This window comes from Ornithodoros turicata, unplaced genomic scaffold (assembly GCF_037126465.1).
Source record: "Ornithodoros turicata isolate Travis unplaced genomic scaffold, ASM3712646v1 Chromosome11, whole genome shotgun sequence".
In the NCBI taxonomy this organism is placed as follows: Eukaryota; Metazoa; Arthropoda; class Arachnida; order Ixodida; family Argasidae; genus Ornithodoros; species Ornithodoros turicata.
The window spans coordinates 3,402,618-3,416,621 of NW_026999295.1; the positions used below are offsets into that span (position 1 = coordinate 3,402,618).

Here is a 14,004-nt window from a genome sequence, read left to right on the forward strand (position 1 = left end):
GCGAACAGACTCAGTCACCAGGGCCGGTTCACGGACAACTTGAACACCACAATTATGTTAACTCTGCCATCAAGTAATTCAGTTTCCTGCATATGTTTCGTAGCAATTGAACTTCAGTTTTGTAAGCCTGAAAGCTAAGCTTAGAACCACCTCTTATAATATAGTGACTGCATTTGATGTGTGAATGTGTTCACACCTCTTAAAAAGCTAATAAAACAAAATCTTGATGATTTCTAATATGTGGTATATACAAGGCCAGCTACAAGACGTCTACAATTAGACGTCAATTACTAAATGTCTACAAGATGTCTAGTAAATCACTAATTTTAGACGTCTAAATAATGGTAAGACTTTTAGACGTCTAGTCAACGTCTAGTTTGGGCACTATCCCTAAAGTCTAGGGCTAGAACAGGTCTGGACGTCTAGTTGACTACCATGTGTTCCCTGGGGTAGGTTAGGTATGCGGGTGAGCAAAATTCATAGAGTGTTGAAATTTCGTCAGGGTATGGTCTTTGGTCCATACATTGAAATGAACATTATGCGACGCATTGCAGCGCAAACGGACTTTGAGAAGAAGATACTGAAGTTAAGCTGTAATGCCCTTTACGGCAGGACGCTCCTTTCCCCCAGGCGATATAGATCAATTAAGCATTCAGCAAAGAAGAGGCCCAAAGATATAGCTCCTCAAACGACTGCATTCGATTTGAAATTTTGTCAGAGAATTGTGTGTTGTATGAGATGAATAAAAGGAAGGTAAAGTGTAGCTTTCCATTGCAAATTGGTTTTTGTATTTTAGATTATAGTAAGTTGGTAATGTATGAATTTGTCTATTGCACTCTATTGGAAAAATTGAATTGTCCCATCACCATCATGTATTCGGATACCGATTCCATCATTGGTGTGTTTCATACGTCAGAGTATGAAGAAGAAATCAAAAAGATTGCAGATGATCACCTCGATCTTTCATCCTATCCCACTGATCATCCACACTATAGCAATAAAAATAAAGGGGCTCTGTTCCGCTTCAAGGATGAGACTGGAGGTAGAATAATTGAAGAGGTTGTTGCCTTGAAAGCAAAAATGTATTCTATCCGATTGAGTGACGATAGTCAAATTGCTAGAGCAAAAGGTGTTACGAAAAGTATTGCTCGTAGGGAATTGCATCACGATGTATATAAAGATGTTTTGTTTAATAGTGTGAAGGTAAGTCACCCCCAAAGCACCATATGTAGTAAGCGCCAATGCATGTATACAGTAGAAACAACTAAGCTTGCACTCATGCCCTATGATGATAAGAGATACCTCTTTAATGCTATTGAGTCATACCCATATGGAAGCTGCGAAATTGGTAATGAGTAAGTATGTTCTTTGTTATGTGCCTTGTGTTTCTTCTATTACAGGTGGTGAAGGTTTTTCGGTTGGGTTTTTTTCCTTCACCTGATTGGCATCACAATTGGCAGACATCACAATTGGCAACCTGATTGGCATTAATAAATATATTTTGACTCGTACTTTTTGTGTATGACCCTTCTTTGCATGTCTCTGCATGTTATAATCGCGCGGACAAGCCTCCGCACGCGCGCCGCGCAGGGAAAAAAACGCGCAGGGACGCGCCGCGCAGGGAAAAATACGCGCAGGGGTCAGGGCAGGGGGGTCGTAGTTTGGACCTCGGCTCTGTTCTCAACCCCTCTCTACTACTGAGCTAAGCTAACACGCCTTCTCAGCGACTTCCAAGGTGCGTCATCTGCAGAGACAAACCAGCCGCTCTCTCACTCATCCTCCTTTCACTCTTACATTTTTGCTCACTCAGACACACATTCATACGACGGGATCGACGCAGGCGGCAACTGTTGAAGATGAAAGAACTGAAGTTCTGAGGCTGGAACAACATAGAAGGACAAATACGTACAAAGCCTCAAATACAAAAGCCTCTGAGGCTTTGTATGTATTTGTCCCTTCTGTGTTGTTCCAGCCTCACAACTTCAGTTCTTTCATCTTCAAGGCGTGTTAGCTTAGCTCAATTGGTAGAGCCCTGGACCGGCAATCCAGAAGATGTGGGTTCGAGTCCTACAGCTAGCTAACCTTTTCAGTGACTTTCATCTTTCATCGTTAATTTCTTAGGCAAATTGAGGCTTTGTGTGTATCTGTCCCTTCTATGTTGTTCCAGCCTCAGAACTTCAGTTCTTTCAACTTAATAGCTTGTTTCTGCATGACTTTTTTTCAGAGCCCAATAGCCACGGTGGCCGTAAATTGTGGGAAGTGGCAAAAGGTCAGCGACAGTGCCTACTCCGTCCGTATCAATGGTGAAGCTTTTCTTCGGGACTAAGAAGAATCAGTGACGACTTCATGAACTACATTGCTGCTATTTTGTTTCATGTAAAGTGTCCTTGTAAGCACACATTTCTGCATTTCGAGTTTACATTTCTGAGCTTAAAGCCTAGCAAGTATAACATCTTTGTGCACAGATTTCAAGTATACAATAATATGCCATGGAAACGTGTGAGCCGACATGACTGTGCATGTATAGTGCGTTAACTAGAGGGTCAGAGCTTTCTCGCTTGAGCAACGTATGTGAAATTTGCCTCTCAAATTATTATACACGATTTTTTTTTGGCTATGTAGTAATCAGCTGCGAGAAATCAGATGGACAAGCCTGGAATTTTTGTTCATGCAAGACATCTGACCTAACGAAAATAAGAGTCCACGATTGCAAAACCCTGAGACGAGGGACATACACACACAATGTCTCAAACACGGCTGAAACCCTTGCATGTATGAGATGAAGAAAAGGAAGGTAAAGTGTAGCTTTCCATTGCAAATTGGTTTTTGTATTTTAGATTATAGTAAGTTGGTAATGTATGAATTTGTCTATTGCACTCTATTGGAAAAATTGAATTGTCCCATCACCATCATGTATTCGGATACCGATTCTATCATTGGTGTGTTTCATACGTCAGAGTATGAAGAAGAAATCAAAAAGATTGCAGATGATCACCTCGATCTTTCATCCTATCCCACTGATCATCCACACTATAGCAATAAAAATAAAGGGGCTCTGTTCCGCTTCAAGGATGAGACTGGAGGTAGAATAATTGAAGATGTTGTTGCCTTGAAAGCAAAAATGTATTCTATCCGATTGAGTGACGATAGTCAAATTGCTAGAGCAAAAGGTGTTAAGAAAAGTATTGCTCGTAGGGAATTGCATCACGATGTATATAAAGATGTTTTGTTTAATAGTGTGAAGGTCATCTAACCTAACGAAAATAAGGGTCCACGATTGCAAAATCCTGAGACGAGGGACATACACACACAATGTCTCAAACACGGCTGAAGGGTTTATTCCCACAAAAGATACTCAACCCACAGAGTCAGAAAGTGAGTCACAACAGTAAAGTGCTGAGCTTCCTCAAGACCAGAAAAAGGCGACTGAGCGATCTCTGATAGAGTTTCCACAACCCAGTATGGAGAGCGTTTCCTTAAGAATTCTCTTCTGTCGGTTACCCTCTTTGGTCATCACAACGGACAGCTACCCTTGCACATTTCCAAATGTTTCACAATTTTCGACCAATTGTCATTATTTCTTACTTTCAATGAATGCTCTCTTATAGCTGGTCATTCAAACATCACTTTGTCTGGCCAGTGCAACAAAAACTGCATCCAAGAGCAATCTCATATGCAAATTTGATTGGCCAGAACCTGTGTCAGCAATCCCTCAGTGACCTTCCCTGTGGCCTTTAGGAAGCTGGTCACTTTCCCGTTGTGCTTCGCTTCCTGTCTCTGTGGTTTGAGTATGTTGTGCTTGAATTAACCCTTCAGCTGCGTTTGAAATGTTGTTTGTGTATGTCCCTTGTTGTCCCACGTCTTGAGGTTTCGCTATCATGGTTACTTATTACCAGCTCACGTGCTACTTAACCATCCTTTCACTGCACATAAGAGGATTGAAAAAAATAGGTGTTCCTGTACCTTTTAGTAGTTTTTGTCATTAAGTAGTTTTGTGGCATTGTCATTTAGTAGTTTTGTCATAGTTTTTATCAAGTTAAAATTTTGCACAATTTATGAAATGTGTATTACATCATACATTACATTATATCATAGTCATACATTACATCATGTTTTTCATGCAGTCCATATCCAAACCCATACGAACTTCTTGCATTGCAGTGAGCTTCTATCATAGGAAATTTATGTCACAACATATTTATTTATTTTTATTTCTTTGTAATACTTCTGGCATGAATGCCATAGAAGGAGGGGCAGTACAAACGCGAATACAGAAGACATGCAATGAACAGATAATCACACAAATTAAAAATGACACTAACAATAAGAGAAAACCTATAACGCTCTGTAATATTGTGAGATGCCGTCCTCAAATAAAGACAGTGTGTCACAGTCAACCACCGCCTGGGCAAGGCTGTTCCAGTTGCAAAAAGGAGTCCCGTAGACAGTTAGTTCGAAATTTGTATGGCGTTAGGTGCTGGCTGTGTTTCCCCCGTCGGCTTCCATACTGCTGTAAGCGCAAGTATCCGTCTTTCGCAATACCGGTCAGGTCGTTATAGATATTCCATGGGGGTTTTAGATGCTGAATTTTATTTCTAGAACGCAATGAAAGTAGATTGGCTGACTCCAACATCTATGTTGGTGAGTCTAAACGAGAATAACGGTTATACACAAAGCGAATAGCCTTCCTTTGTATCATCTCAATTTCTCTTACTTTTGTAACAGCCTCGGGAAACCATATTACACAGCCGTAGTCAGTGATAGAGCGGACAAGAGATTAGTAGGCCGTTAGTTTTGTCTGGGAGTCAGCCTCCGCTAGAGTTCACCGTAGCAAGTATAACCTACTCCTAGCCTTGGAGATAACTTCTTTAAGGTGCTGGCTCCATGTCAAGTCGCTGGTGAACGTCAAGTCGAGATATTTGTGTGCATGTACTTGCTTTAAAGGAACACTCTTCACTTCGTATTGGCACTGCACGGCACTTGTCTTCTTTCCAGACACCGTCATGTAAACACTCTTCTGCGCATTAATACCCATTTGCCAAGTTTCGCACCAATGGACTACAGAATCAAGGGAACGCTGAAGGGTTACTTGGTCCTCAACCGTATTAACAACTTTGTAAAGCGCACAATCGTCTGCGAAAAGTTTAATGTTAGCATCTACGTGCTCTGCAATATCGTTTTAAAAGAAAAAACAGCGGACCGAGCACCGACCCTTTTTCGGAACTCCGGAAACTACACTGAGTGACGCGGAAGATGTATTATTGTACGAAACGAACTGGAGCCTCCCCGTCAGATAGGACGCAAGGCAGTTGATGAGCTTTTCGTTTTTAAATTGACAGCTGAGTTTCCAAAGCAGTTTAGAATGCGACACACTCGAATGCATTTTGGAGGTCAAGAAAGATAACATCAGACTGCTTTGAATTATTAATGGACGCAGCTAGATCGTGTACAAATTCTATTAACTGATGTGTAGTTGAGGATACTTTATATGAGGATCCATATTCAGCATTGACTTCAGTTTGTTTGTGTTTCTATGAGTGCATTGTCGTTATCTTTGTCGGTACAATTTAAATTACTTTTGGCCACTGTTCTCGGTGACTGAAGGATAAGACTGGTATGCTACTCGACAGTACTTTGACGTATATGTGTGCATCTTGTAACCTAATATGTGTTTTAAGTCATCATTTTGTCGTTATTATTTGTACACTGCAAATTGCTAGCGCCTTCTTTCATCTACACTGGTGGTATGCCCTTTTTGTGTTTGTACATTGTGTTGTGTTTGCAGTCAGTTTTCCATACGTGTTTTTTTGTTTTGTTTTGCAATAAACCTATATTCCCCCCCCCCCAGTTTTCCATACATGTGATACAGCTTATGACCTCAAGTCCTGTATCATATCATTCGTGAGTGTACATCCCAACCTCATACACATTATCACAACCGTTCATCTCTTTCATCCTTATGTATTTTTTTTTTTTCATTTATTCGCTGAGTATTTACTTCCGGAAGGTAAGCCCACATTCCGTTTTGCTGACTTCTGTTAATTATTATTATTATTATTATTATTATTATGACTTCCTTTTATTTATTTCTTTTTTTTCTTCTAATAAATATATCCTTCCCCAAAATTGCTGGCGACTAAGCCCTCCCTTGTTTCTTTTTCAACATTAGTAACTTCATTACTTTGAAACATTAAAATCGTTTTATATGTGAGAGTTATCGATCATGGTTCTTTTCATGTGCCAGTGTGACACAACTATAGAATTTCTGTGTGTTTCCCTACAAACGTGTAATTGAATTTACTCCTTGTTTGTTGTTGCGGCTGCATTTGTATTGTCCTTTCCTAACCATCAGTACAATAAATATTCGGAAACAGCAAATATATATTTTGAACTCCTTCAGTATGACTCAACCATCACGGAGTCAAATCCGAGATAGTTCTGTGTCTAACTATTTCAGGGTTCTTTGAGTTTGTCCGTCCAAATTGCCCAAGGTAAAACACGAACCCTGCATGGGTTCAGTTGTGAACCACTAAAAGGTGTAATGAAGGACACTTTAAAAGGTTCAAACGTGAACCTTTTAAAGGGTCCTTCAATGGGTTCAAGTTAGCACCCCCAATAGGTGCCCTCTACGGACAAGCCGCAAAAACCCTCAAAGGGTTCAGGTTGACTCATTTTTTGCTGCACAAAAGACACAGTGCACAAAAAGTGATTGGTAAACAAACACCTCCTAGATGACGTCCTGCATTCACGCTTACGTCACCTATGGAGACCTGTCCTGCTTTGCGATCTGCTTCGAGCTTTCTTCTCGTTCGTTCTTTCATTTACCTCATAGAAACAACCACACTAGTAACAGCAGGCCTTCCAGTGTGACGCAGAGCACAGGCCTTCTCCATATATTGGAGGTGTTGCTCAAATAAGCGCCAGAATCAATGGCAAAAGGAAGAGAGATGTAATCGCAAACTGTGGTGATAAGATTGTAGGGACCAACGGACGTCATATCAAAGTTTCCTTTCATCGCGCCAAGAGTAGAGTCGGGGAAACGTTTGTAATGTTTCTCGCAGATAATCGCCATTCTTCTGAAATTCTTATGGGCGTCTGGTTCGCTTTACTGTAAAATGGGGTGAACACAATAGACAATTTTAGAGAACCGTTCATATAACGTCGCTTGCCTGAACCAATCAGCGGATAAGATTATGAGTCTTATATAACTGCAAACTGGCGCCGACAAGCATGATAACCTTACAAACCGTCTGCTAGAACTGCTTTTATGCGCTTGCCATTGATAACGTGAAATAAGAGACTTCAACTAGCAAGTAAGGACAGTCCTCGCAGTCCCACATGAAGGCATTTGTAATATGCGAGAAGCGGTAAAGAAAAACACGGATGCAATTCTTCTCTCATTCGTCGGAAGCAGTGTAATGCTTGATACGCAATCTTCGTGGGACGTGCATTACTTGATGTATGTTTGATTAGAATGCATGGAAAACCTTGTGAGTGCGAACAAGAGCACATTCTTAAGGATGAAGAAATAAAATTTAAAAGAGAGAAACAAGAATCACGACTCCACGCGCCTTGCTGTTGTAAAAATAGCGGATAAAGATGCTCTCTCTGCCGCTATCCTGCAATGTTAACACCTTGGCATTCTGCAAAGCAGGGACTTCCTGTAGCATTGCAGTAGGTTCGGATGCGATGGAAATTGGTCTACCTTTCATATACTAGTTATGTTATGTCATAGTGTCTAATAATTCGCCATCCAGGAAGAAAATTGTGACGCCTTTGCCTTGCCCTAATCTCAAAACTCTCTTCATAAAAAAGAAAACAGCATGGCCCTCAGATCGAACCAGGGAACATGAAAGCTAGAATCGACATCTAAACCACTGAACCAGTAGCGCAGAATGTTCTCGTCGTGAGGGACCACGACGCAACCGCTTCGGAAGGCACAATGAGCAGTCCTTACGTTCGTCGAAGAAAAAAAAAAAAAAAAAAAACTGGGGCACACTGCAGTTGCACTAAAAGAACCGTAGAAGACAGGTTCGTCTTTCGTGCATGACATGAGCGCTTTGGAAGAGGACGACACTTTGCGGGGAACACATTACTTTCTCGAAATGCAAGCACAAAGGCACGCCCATGCAATTGAAACGGTGAAAATAGGTACCACCGGCTTTTTGGCCTTAGTTGCCCTCGCGCCACTATACTTTCAACTACATACATACAAGTACCAAAGGAACAACAAAAAAAAAAGAAAAAAGAAACTGACGCATTTGTGTTTCCATTCCAGTTGTTCACCATCGTCGGACCTCTCATAGAATACCTAAATGTTTACATGTCTTTCTAAAGCTGAGGGACCAAGAATATCCCAGGTGAAATGCTTAGCAATGAAGGCCAGGGTGTACGCCGTTAAGTCAACTTGAGGAGGGGCAATTATGGGAATGACTGAAATATCGGAGTCACTATTAAGAGCATAGTACCTAAAAGCCTGTTCATATGGCAGGTGTTACAATTGAAAATGACGTCCTGTATTGGCGATCATGCACTTGCGCGAAGGCTCAAAACGGACTATTTGATGAGTTCCGCATCAGTTGGGAACAAAGGGTGTTCAAGTCACAGGCCTGAAACTAGAGTGAGTGATATACTAGTATATATATATATATTAGGGGCGTTACTTGATACTGACAAGAATTTTATTAAATTCGCGGTTTGTTTGTTCTTTGAATATATCTATTCCTAGCGGGACCAACTTTGCAAGCCTTTGATTAAGCCTTTGAACCAACAAGCATTCGATTACTTTTATAATGAATCTTCATAATTCCTGAAAAGAAGTTGAGCGCGCAATTCCAAATTTGTAGAGCACTACACTCATAAGTCTAGTCAGCAAGAATCGAAACAGTAGCACTTTTCTGTGCCCTTACAAAATTAGCAAAATGCACTGATAATGTAGCCTGAGAAACGGCACCGCTATTTCCCTCACTTCTAGGGACAAAGCGAGCTGTTCCGTGATTTCTGGAACAACCTTTATGTCAGTTGAGAAGGGGTGACACTGCGACAGGGAGAGGAGAAATTGGCCGCAAAACCCGCGCAGTGCTCAATTATTTTGCATTTTCGCACATTTTTTTACTAGGGCGCAAAAAAGGCGCAGTGGTTTCGGTTCTTGAGGGTAGGTCCCTCAGGCTTGTACTCTCCATCTTTGCAATTACGTAGTCGACGTATTTTCACTAATTGTAAAGATTAATCACGAAAGTTAATTGACGGCTGCGCTATCTGCTTTGAGCAGGTCCCGTATGGAATATTGTCAGCTGCCCTTCTGTGTGATGCCACACAAAGGACAGACCTTAAACGGATTTATTATCCGGATGATGAACGATTACACACATTACATTCATCTCAAACGAAACATAACAAAAGTGAACTGGAACAGGAAGAACTCCTCTCCCTCCTATCTCCTATCTCGTCTCCTCTCCCCAAGGTGGGGCTAGTCCCTCGTCTATCAACAATATATATTCAACGACTTTTGAGAAGGAAGAGTCAATCGCGGATTTATTAAAATTTAGTCAGATTTACGTCACGTACCCTGTATATATGACAATAAGCACGCATGGTATTGTTAACATATCCATTATTTTGTTATCTAGAACGAGTTAACCTGTGAGGATATTACGGCCTTGCGCAATGCCGCATGAGAACGAAACATTTGGCGAGTTAGGGAATAAAGGAAGTTTAAGCCACATGTACGGAATTTATGTTAAATGATTGACATGTATCTACACTGAAAGAAACACGCGTGGCACTCTGTGCATCTTAATTAGTTTCTCCATTAGAGCGCGTTAAAGTGGGCCCGCACGACGATTCCGTGTCAGGTCGATCTGGGTCAATGAAAATTTGATAAGCTTCGCCTTGACAGGGAACAAAGGATGTTTAAGCCACAGGTCCGAAATTTATGGTAAATGATTGACATGTATCAACAGTACAACAAACACGTGTGGTAATTCGAACAGAGACTGTTCTTCTTCTGGGAAGAAGAACAGTCTCTGTTCGAAATATCGGCGGCTTCTGTCCTGAGGCAACTCCCTTCCTACATTCTACCGGTTCGCTGGATTTCTACCCATCTACGTGTGGTAATTCGTTCATCTTAAATACCCTTACCACTAGAATGCGTCAGATTTGGCCCGCATAATTAGTTCCGTCGTCACATCAACCTCGACTTCATAGGCAAGAAAGGACGTTTAAGTTCGAAATTTATGTTAAATGATGGACAATAATCTACACTACAACAAATACCCGGACCGGCCTCGGTGGCTCAGTCGGTAGCGTGTTCGCCTTCTGAACCCGAGATCGCGGGTTCGAACCCGGCCGAGAACGCCAGCAACTTGGTGGCAGGGTACAAGTTGCTTAGGCACGCCGTCTTCCGCGAAGGACGTTAAATACGGGGTGCCGTGTGATGAGCTTTCATCGCACGTTAAAGAACCCTCAGGTGTGCAAAAGCAATCCACAGACCGACCGCTGTGGCGTCGCTCATGATATCAGTTGTCTCGCGACGTAAACCCCCATTATTATTATTATTACAAATACCCGTGGCACTGTGCAAAACGGGGATACCTGTAACGGTGAAGTAAGTCGGAGTGCAAGGGAAAGTCATCTGCTATTCACATATTAAGTGCACTGGCGATCGCACAGCATTACCGCAACTAAATCAAACTGAACGCCATGCAGTATAGATCCAGTGCGGCATTATTAAGCCAAAACTCTGACGCTCTCGCCCTGTCGTTACTCTCATAGCTCCCTCTACACACACATAAAAAAAGGAGAGAAAAAAAAAATAAGGACAAAGAAAACTACGCAGACCGCGGATGGAACCTCGGCCCTCAAAACTTGTGACCAACGTCTTTACCACCGAGCTAACACTGCCGGTTTGGTATCCTATTCCCTGCTGGAAATAGTAGGCACGATCTCATTCATTTCTTCCCGAAATTTTAAGGAGATTCAATGAGAAATGAGACTGCCAATTCGTTCAACGTGTGAAAACCGACTCATTCTCATTGACTGAATTGGAAGTTAAGCAGGGAAGCTGCCTTCGCGAAACCCGGCTCCGCCGTGTTGTATGGCGAAGACGACATCAACGAACCAAGGAACCAATTCAACGAATTGGTTTAGTGGGCGTCAATGACAAATGTTGATTTCCAATTGATTTAATGAGATCCGCAGTGCTGTGTATTACAGACTGCGCCAATAGAAGGAATGAGGAACTGGCCTAATGTGTATCAATAGGAAAGTGATTTCCAATTGATATAATGGGATCCAACATGTTGCATTACCGCCACTGCAATAATTCAGAAGTCAGTTGCTAATGAAACGAGCGTAATGGTAACCAACGGTACATCATCACTTTCAAATTAAGTAATAATATATGATTATGAAGGAAGCTGTACGTTCGTGTTGGGGATGAACTAATTCGAACCAATTCAAACAAATGAAATGCCGGGACACGAACCGTATCGAAAATATTGCAAGTAAATTTCGAACGAAAATTTGAAATTAAAATTTATTCCGAACAAGTCGACTGAGGAGGCGAACAGACCGTCGGCCGCGATATCGCCAAGAGGGCGCGTCGTAATACGTTTCCGTGCCGCACCACATACAGTGGCTCATGCGAGTTCAAAATAGTTCGCGTTATTTTAAATGTTTGTGAGCATATTGTCCTCAAAAGTACATGTGCCATGGTGCCTTGGTATTACACCTCTTACTGTAAGCTATTTTGAATGCATTCGTACAAGATTCACTGGGTGTACACTCTAAATCGTTTCACACCTTTAAAGGTGTAAAATAGGTGTATTAATAAAGATCACACCCCTTTCACACCCTACAACTTTGTTTTGAAAGTTCCTGAGAGTGTAACAATGGTGTACTACAGCCTCAGGTGAAATATCATGATAAGTGTGTCGCCTGGGTGTGGGAAGGGAGTATGTTTATTTTCGTTCACATGAACAAACGTACATGTATACAACAACCGGGAACAGGAAGTTACATTACAAAAGTGCATGGCGTGGATTTACAACACGTCTACCATCTACATATTTAGAAGATCTGTTGAGATTGTGCCTAAATTTCTTAAAACACGTTGCTCCTTATTGCAAGACAGAACAAATACATGATAGTGCTCATCATACTCAACCGTAGTTAATGTTTGTATAAGAAAAACGGTATCAGAGTTAATAACATATATGCCTGTAATAACACGGGTAAGTCCTCCTCGGAATATTCTTTGGCAACAACACAGCCAACAGCAAATGTGTTATCATTATCAACTGCACTTTTGACATAGACTATAGATTCTGCGTGAATATCACGGTTATGAATATAACTCTGAATTGCTTCTGGGGCATGTTGAAGTAGTATCTCCTTGGAACCATCAGTAGATATGGCATTTCTGATTAAGGGCTGCGACCACACATACATTTGATAAAATTGATGTCTTCTTGCTAATGAAAGGGTTACGTTCTTAAAATGTCGAGTTTTTTTCTAGCAATATCTTAAAATGCTGGTGTTTCCCTTCGAAACGCATACACAATACAGCTAGGAGAAGACCAAACATCCTGATGAGTCGCGGGTAATGAACGATGTAATGCATTTTACATGGATTAGATATTTGTGGGTACAACACTGCAAAGCCCTGAAGAAACAAATAAATGCAACGTTCTAAGTACTGAACATGCATATGGGGGAGGTGCCTGCTCATCAGAAGGTCTACAACTCACGGAAAGCTATATACAGCTGCCATGCTTCATTGCCATGCACAGCTGCCACACCATACATGAGTTTCTGTTGTCGGCTGTGCATGTCTACACACATATTTATTGACCTTAATATACATACATATATGGACCTCAATGTGATTATATGCAATATGCTGGTAATTGTGAATACACGGTTACCAGCATATTGCCACGAACCCAGCAGTTTTATTCGGCGTTACAACCTTTACACCGCAATTGCCACGACGGTGTTAAAATACACCTTAAAAGGTGTGCGCCATAAATATTTTGATTTACACCCTTTAAGGTGTAAAACGATTTAGAGTGTATGTGCACGCGTTCTCCGGAACCGTCGACGGATTCATCAGTGTCTCAGGAAATGTTGGAGCGTGAGGATGTGTGCGGTCGCTTACCAGCATTCGCCGCTATTCGTGCTTGATTTCGAGGATTTTATCCGTGTCCAAGGTCAGTAGTCGATTTTTCAAGCACTCCCGTTTTTCGACGCCGCCTTGGATGTTTTTACACCTGCTCGCAGGCACTACGGCCGTTGATGGGAGGATCGTGCAGTCAGTGTGTTGCCACCTGCGCTGTGTGCAACGGTATGTATTATATTTTGATGCTCACTTACGTTGACATGCTGCTGTTCGAGCACCTTTTGCATTATCTTTCCAAGTGTTGTTACTTGAAGGTTACCCTCGTTCGACGTGGCTGGCATAGGGGCATCGCCATTTGTCAGCAGGTGATCAAAACGGAATCTCAACGAAGCTGGATGGCCTTAATTTTCACGAAAGAAAGGCAAGCTGGACGGGCATTAGAAATCTCCTACGAAACACAGCAGAGCGTCATGCCATCTTTTTGTTTTCTTCGTCGGCACTGTTCGGACATGGGGCCATAATTGGGGCTGACATTCTGACGCACTTCCGACTCCTCGTTGACGTCGCCCGGGAGTGCCTTATCGACGCCACCACCCATCTTCAGGTTCACTGCATCCGGCCTCGCATTCCACCCTGCCACAGCCTTTCTTACTGTGCGCCGGCGTCGCCCTATTCCCATATTCTGGAAGACTTCCTCGAGCTCACCAAGCCCCCCGACTGGACTCGCCCGGTCAAGCACGACGTCATACACCACGTCGTCGTACACCACGTCGGCACTCACGGCCCGCCCGTTCACTTTCGCCCGCGTCGCTTGGCTCCCGAAAAGTTCTCCGTCGCTAAGGCTGATTCGAACACATGCTCCAGCTTGGCCATTATCCGACCGT

At 42.3% G+C, this 14,004-nt stretch overlaps 1 non-coding gene across 1 annotated transcript; it reads left to right on the forward strand.

Annotated features, from left to right (window-relative positions):
- Nucleotides 1-2,006: 2,006 nt before the first annotated feature.
- Nucleotides 2,007-2,079, forward strand: Trnaa-ggc (transfer RNA alanine (anticodon GGC)). Its single transcript has one exon. It is a non-coding gene; the product is annotated as a tRNA-Ala (tRNA).
- The last annotated feature ends 11,925 nt before the right edge of the window (nucleotides 2,080-14,004 follow it).